Consider the following 8,135-nt stretch of genomic DNA (forward strand, 5'->3'; position numbering starts at 1 on the left):
ATAATGCCATTAGATTTTTTTAAAGGAAGTATTTTTGGAAACTGCACTCGTAATTTGTATGCTGTTTATTCGAAAATGTTTCGATTGAAACTCCTTTCATGACTTCTTACCCATTTGTCACCACGTGTAATCACTTGAAAAAAATATTGGCACCTGGAATAGAGATTTACATGAAGTAGGCTATTTGCCTACAACACTCACCAAGTTGATTTGGCTAATGCCACTCAGCATATTTAATACACACAGCACCAATCCTTTGCATGTACCACATTTGCAGAAAGATTTTGATTTCAAACAGAAGAAAATGCATCCTCTTCCTATTTTTCAGATTTTAGAACATGAAAAATCCTTTAAAGTGGAATTGTTCTGGCAAAATACGAGTTAACAAGTAGCTATAATTTGGGAGATTTGAGATTGAACTCATGGAGCATTCCAAATTAACATGGTTTGTTACTAGGGAACGGTGTGAGGCGTCAATAATATTTATTGTTTGAATTTTTAAGAAGCACTTACTCTATACCTCTGCTAATAAAAGATGTACATATTGAGCAAGACATGTATGATCGCACCACGTTTTGCATTTTTTTTACATAATTTGTTCACAAAGGAATATATAAATAGCTCACTGAAAACATATGTCACAGTTGCCATGGTATCTGGGATGTGGGTAGATAAGGGAAGAGAGGAACATAAATAGAATATGGCATGGAGTAGGAAGCAGGTCAGAAAAAAAGGAAAATGTAGAGTAAATCAAATAGTAACAATAACTTGTATCTATATGTAAAAGCAAAATACTGCAGATGCTGGAAATCTGAAACAAAAACAAGAAATGCTGGATTCACTCAGCAGGTCTGGCAGCATCTGTGGAAAAAGAAGCAGAGTTAACATTTCGGGTCAGTGACCCTTCTTCCGAAGAAGGGTCACTGACCCGAAACGTTAACTCTGCTTCTCTTTCCACAGATGCTGCCAGACCTGCTGAGTGAATCCAGCATTTCTTGTTTTTGTATCTATATGTAGTGGGGCACGTGATAAGGAGAGAAAGAAATGTACAAATTAAAATAATAGAGAAAAATGAAAAATGAAGGGAAAGAGAAGGACATGGAGAAAAATAGGCAGACTGAGAAAGTATGTTGAAAAAGAACCCCTCAGTTTCTCTCTGAGATTAATCCGACTAGCCTCTCCTTGAAGCCATGGCCATCACACAGCAAATAGAGGAAGACATTGATTGGAATGGATTTAACCAGTAGGAATTGTTTCTGAGACAGTGACAGGAGGGACTGAACAATGGCAGAGCAGGATTGAAGACTTCCAGTGAGTGGGGAAAGGGAAGATATGGTTCTGTTGTTTAGAACGTAAGCAGATTCAGATACAACAAAAGATAACAGCACAAACTTCATTAAATAGAAATAAACTCAGACTTTTCCAGAATGGGCAAGGGACTGCACAGGAGGAAACAGCAAAGCATAGATATGCAGTCATTACAGGAGATTCCATAGTCGGGGACTGACAGCCATTTCTGTAACCGTCACCATGAATCCTGCTTAGTGTGTTGCCTTCCTAGTGCTAGAGTAAAGGGCATCATGGAGAGGGTGCAGAATATTCTGCAAGGGGAAGGGAGTGAGCCAGAAGTACACATTGGTATCAATGACATAGGGAGGGCAGATAATGAGGTCTTAGAGTCAGACTTTCAGGAGTTAGGGAGGAACTTTAAAAGTAGGACCTCAAAGGCCTGGATTACTCCCTGTGCCACACGCTAGTTAGAGTAGAAGTGGGAAGATAGGGAGGATGAGTGTGTGGCTTGAGGCATGGTGCAGGAGGGAGGGCTTCAGATTCTTGGGGCATTGGGACCAGCTTTGGGGCAGGAGACACCTTTTCAAAAGGGATGGGTTGCACTTCAACAGGACTAGAACCAATGTCCTTGTGGAGAGGTTCACTAGTGTGGTTGGGGAAGGTTTAAATTATGTTAGAAGGGAGATGGACACAAGCATTTATAAGTAGGAAAGAAGAATAAGGTGCATAAAGGAGTGAAATGTTGGAAAGTACTAAAGTACCATATTAGATTGGAACAGACTAAGAAGGACTACGAGGCATACAAAGGGCTGAATTTAGTGAGCCCATTTGGAGTGGGAATGGAGGTGTGGGGGGGACGCAGAATTGCATCAGATGCTTCCGCCAGGAAATCCAGCATTGTGATGTTGGTTCTGGATTTAGTCAGTGAAGGGAAAGGTCCAAGGCAGCATCACCAACCTGACACGACAGGATTGCAATTTAAAATTGCTGAACAGATAGTTTTAATAAATTTGCATTTAATTGATTGTGATTCAATGGGGAGCTTGGGATAAAGTGGATGACGGGTGGCCCTCACGTGTCTTCAGATCCCTGGCCGTTGAAAGTTGGCGGCACCAAAACGACACCTCAGTGCTGCAATGGGTAAGCAGCCATGATCAGCACTGCATAGGGGAAGACAGGGCAGCGGAAGCCATTGCCGGCCTACAGTGCTGTGCACCCTGCATGGGTAGGCTTGGTCTCGGGTGGCATTACTAGGCGAGCTTGGTATTGGGTGGTCTGCACAGGGAATGGGGGATCTGTACCATGTGGCCATGTTGCTGGGTGAGAAGATTGGGTGGCCATACTGTCGGGTGAGAGGGCTGGCAATACTGTCAGGTGAAAGGGCTGGCTATCACTGTGGGCCATTAGCGAGATAGCCAAGGCAAGTTCATCTCTGCAAGGACAGTTCTCTGGAGGCCTACTGATCACCTGGAATGGGTCTCATACACCCTGTCATTTTGGACCTCCCTAGCCTAATGTAGTGCCTCTGACACAACTGAGCCTGCCGGTGAAGCTCCAGAATGAGAGCAACAGCAGCCGGCCATGCCAAGAAAGGACCACCTATGCCACAGACTGTACTGGATTCGGCTCAGCTACCTCCAAATGTCCAAGTGGCATCATCAGCTTAAACTATAGCTCTCCAGGGAGATCATCACCGACATATGCGTCATACTGCAGGACAACTTGTGGCCCATGGGATTCGGTGGTCACCCTATGCCAGTGGCCTAGAACATCACCATGGCACTTAACTTACACACATCTGGATCATTCCAACGTGTGCTGTCTCCCATCAGCAGCCCACAGCTGCATCAAGGAAGTGACCAATGTCCTGTTCAAGAAGGCTAGTGATATGTGCACTACTGGACTGACCCTGACAATCAGGCAGAAAGGACCATCAGATTCAGGCCCATTCCTAGATTCCCCCAGGTACAAGGTGTGATCAACTGCATGTGGCCATCAAGCTCCAATGGATCAGCCAGCCACCGTCATCAACAGGAAGAGCTTCCACTCCATCAATGTTCAACTGGTCTGTGACCACCAAGAGCGTTTCCTGCAGCTGTGTGCCAGCTTCCTGGGAAGCAGCCATGACGCCTACATACTTCAACAGTCCCAAGTGCCGCGGCTTTTCTGGATCCCACTCACCTTCAGGATTTGGATTCTTGGGGACAAGGGCTACCCACTGAAGATGTTGCTACTGATGCCTGTCAGGAACCCTCACACTACAGCGGAGTGAAGGTATAACAGTTGCCATGGCTCCACCCGGGTGACCAACGAGCAGGCCATTAGGCTACTGAAGATGAGATTCCAGTGCTGGATCGATCCGGTGGAGCCCTGCAGTATGCCCAAGCAAGGGTCTCGCGTATCATAGTGGTCTGCTGTGCTCTGCACAATCTAGCACTGCAGATGGGGGAGGCCTTGCATGACGAGGACATGATTGACCACCACTCCTCAACCGAGAAGGAGGACGCAGAGGAGGGTGATGATGTTGAACCCCTTGCATCGGAGGCTAGGCATGTTGAGCAACGGACCAGGAAGGCAAGAGACAGTCTCATACTTACCCGCCTCCAGCCACCATGATAGCCTCTCAGAGCGAAATCAATAAAGGCTCACCTCAATGCATTCAGTCTGTCGCCTCCTTTCTACTAGTGTTCCGTGCCAAGCGCCCAACTTAAACACAGACTATGGCCTATGGGAGATGCTAATAAAATGAGGGCTGTGCCTACATTGGCATCCACTAAGGGAGAAGGATGAAGTCAGCAGCTCACAATGAAGGAAGGATAGAATAAGCATTTTCCACAATGGAAGCTCATTTCAAAAACAAAGAAACTGTATAAGACAAAACTAATGGCAAATTTCAAACACCCATGAAACCCCAAGTGTCTCTAGGTGGTTTTCTTTATACGTTTTTGAGTGCTTCTATGAGGTGTAACCTCTGCGTTAGCAGCTGGGCTAGAGGCAGGCTGCTGATCTGTCTGCCCTTTTTGCTGTGATGACTTCAACGGCCATCCTCTGACCGCCTGAGGCCTGGAGGACCCCAGCTGTCTGAGGGTTTCCCGCACAAGTGCAGGACTCTCCTCAGGAATCATGGGTACTGGAGCTGGGCTCAGTGGTGTAGGGGATGGGGAGTCGCTGTCCACACTCAGAGCACGCTGAAGGAGCCCCCAGCTGTGGAGATCAGCCTCTCCTCCTCTCTTTCAAGGCTCACTTGAACCTCCCTGCTGACCGAGAAGGACAAGGAGCTGGAGAAGACTCCAGGGGCCTCGTCCTTCTCTTGCCTTGCCACTACTGCATTGAGCTCTTGGCCAATGTCATGGTGTGCAGGTCTGTGTGCATTTGTGGGATCTGGCTCTCCATGAGGGTTGCCAAACTCTCCATGGAGGAAGGCATGTGCTCACACGCTTGAGACATGGCACGACTCATGGGATGGATGGACTCCTCCATTGTCTGCTCATGGCTGCGCATTGCCTCTGACATCTTCGCCAGATGTTGCCTTATCTCTCTCTGCAACTCCAGCATGCCCTGTGCTCGTCATGAGCCTGGGGCTCAGAATGGGCCTGGCCACCCGCAGTCCTCTGACTGTCAGAGCCCTCGGCTGCCAAAACCTCAGCCAGCTGCTCGTGCATGTGTGCGGTGATCTCACCAGCTTGTGACCCTGATTCTAAGGCTGAAAGAATACCCACTGAGGTGAAAGTATCTGTGCTAGTGGAAGGTGCAGGAGAGTCATGGGATGGTGCATCGTCTGACTGAAAATCCTCCTCAGAGGTGGAATTATGTCCCCCTTCAACTGGAGTTTCCTGTGGTTGCCGACCTGCATGAGAGAACACAAACATGTGTTAGGCTGTGCAGATCTCGTCATGCCAAACATATGTGATGTGGGTCTCCAGAAGTGAACTGTATGTCAATGGAAAACAATCATCACTCTCTTGCGCGGAGACTCCAGTCTCTCCACCAGCTATTGAGTGGCCGCCCTAGGTCCCCACTAATTCTAGTGCCTCCTCCTCTGTCTTGGAGAGGTTGAAGATCTGGGATGCCTCTGCCAGTCCACGATTCTCCCTCCTGTATGGGCACACTGCAAGTGGAAAGAGGGAGATAGTTATACTTTGCAGAGAGATCAACATGGCAGTTCTGCTAGTTGCAGCGCCTCATCCCCTACTGGGGTTTTCTATATAGTTCATCCTCCTACCTGCTCTCCGGACAGTTACTGGTGGTAAGCTGTGAAGGAAGGTAGCCTCTGGTCAAGATGCAACCATGCATTTGTCAGGACGACATGATACCTTGACCCTCTGCCAGCAGAGTTGTGAAACCTCCCTCCCCATGTCGCACTTCCTCCTGCGTAACCACTTGCAATCACTAAAAAGGAGAGAGGTTTGGAGCAGTCACCTTGGCAGAACGAAGAAGGTCCTTGGCCGTCTTGGGGCACTGCACCCATGTTCGGGCAGTGATTCCACTGCTGCTGACCTCCTCTGTGATCTCCATTCAGGCTTGCTTGGTCAGGCAGGAGGACCTCTTCTTGCCATCACTAGGGAAGAGGATCACCCTCCTTGCCCTTGCAGCCTGGAGGAGAATCTGGAGGAAGGCATCACCAAACCATGGGGCCACCCTGTGTCTTGCCTTTGCCATCCTGTGGCGTCCGTCTGCCGAGGATGGGGTACAGGAGTCACTACAGCAATGGCTTCAACAAAGAGCACTGTAAATGAGTCTAAGGCAGCAATGCAAGCAGGGCTGGCAGGACTTTAAATATGGCACCAGCACCTGCACGGGAGTCATCCCACCACCATCACGTAAATGGGCGGGCCCCACACCTCCATTATGTAAAGTGGCCGCCCACTGCGTAATCGCAGTGGGCCGGCCGCACACGGGACAGCAGGAACGGTGCCCACTTCCAGGCCGCCGCTGGGGTCCACGACAAGCTCAGTAAATTCAGCCCAAAGACAGGTTTACAATGCATGTATGTAAACAGACAAAGTATGGTGAATAAGGTTGGTGAGCTACAAGCACAAAGAGTCATGTGGGAACATGATGTAATGGCAATAATGGAAATGTGACATAAAAATGGTGAGGACTGGCTGCTTCATATTCAAGGCTATAAGGTGTTCAGAAAAGCTAAGGAAGGAAAAAGGGAGGTGGGCTGACAGTACTGATTAGGGAAGACATTGTAGTGTTGGAAAGAGAGAATATCCTTGAGGGGGCAAGGACAGAATCCATTTGGTTACAGTTAAGAAGCAAAAAGGGTATGATCACGCTATTGGGGTTATTCTATAGGCCTCCAAATAGTGAGAGAGAGATAGAGGAACAAATCTGCAGGAAAATCACAGAAATGTGAAAGAACTATAGAGTGGTGATATTGGACTTTAATTGCCCAAATATTTATTGGAATAATGCTAGAGTAAAGGGTAAGGAGGGGGAGGAATTTTTGAAATTTCAGGAGAACTTCCTTGACCAGTGTGTTCTTGTTCCAACTAGGAAGGAGGCATTGCTGGATCTGGTGCTGGGAAATGAGGTGGACCAAATGGACCAAGTGTCTGTGGGGAGCACTTGGATAAGAGTGATCATCATATCATGAGGTTTAGCTTAGAAATGGAGAAGAGCAAGGAACAATCTAAAGTAGAACTTCTAAATTTAAAAGGACTAACTTCAATGGGATGAGAGGGGATCTAGCCAGGGTTAAATGGAACCAAAGACTGACAGAAAAACAGTAACAACAATGGATGATCATTAAGGAGAAGATGTTTCAGGTACAGGCTAGTTACATTCCAACAAGGGCAAAAGGTAAGGGAACCAAAGCCAGGTCTCCTTGGCTAATGAGGGAGATAAAGAATATGACGAAACAAAAAAAAGTGGATGAATGATGCATGTCAGGTGAATTCTTGAAGTGAGAGACAGGCCAAATACAATAAGTTGAGAGAGCAAATGAAGAGGAAAGTAGGACCGGTAAAGAGAATAAAATGGCCATTAACATAAAAGGAAAACGAATAATCTTCTACCAGCTTGTAAATAGTAAGCAGGTTATAAGAGGCAGAGTGGGGCCTATTATTGGACAAAGAGGCTGACATATGCTTAGAGGTGTAGGGCACGGCTAGAATACTTAATAATTACTTTGTATCGGTATATACTAAGGAAGGCGATGCTGACAAAATATCGGTAGAAACAGGGATGGTGGAGGTAATGGATGAGGGTGAAAATTGATAGGCAAGGTGCACTGGAAAAGCTAGCTATGCTTAGAGTGAATACGTTGCCTGGGTAGGATGGCTTGCATCCCAGGTTACTAAGGAAAGTGGGAGTGGAAATAGCAGATGGGCTTACAATAATATTCCAATCTTCTGTAGATATGCGGGAGGTGACAGAGGATTGGAGCCTCGCAAATTCAAGAAAGACTGTAAGGACGTTCCTAGTAACCACAGTTTAACATCAGTGGTGGGTAAGGTTTTAGAAACAATAATCAGGGAAAAAATCAAGCGGCACTTGGAGAGGTTTGCGATAATTAAGGAGAACCAGCACAGATTTGTAAAAGGCAGATCATGCTTGACTAGTCTAATTGAACTTTTTGATGAACAAAAAAGGTTGATGAAGGGAATACAATGAGAGTTGTATATATGGGTTTTAAGAAAACGTTTGACAAAGTACCATAAAAAGCTGGTTAACAAAATTGAGGCACATGGAATAGGAGGGTCAGTGTAAGCTTGGATAAAAAGTTGGTCTGAGGACAGAAAACAGCGAGTTGTGGTAAATGGTTGTTTTTCAGACTGGAGGATGGTAGACAGTGGTGTTCCCTAAAGGGCAGTGCTAGGACCACTGCTTTTGAAATT

Source organism: Heterodontus francisci, chromosome 9 (genome assembly GCF_036365525.1).
Source record: "Heterodontus francisci isolate sHetFra1 chromosome 9, sHetFra1.hap1, whole genome shotgun sequence".
Taxonomy (NCBI): Eukaryota; Metazoa; Chordata; class Chondrichthyes; order Heterodontiformes; family Heterodontidae; genus Heterodontus; species Heterodontus francisci.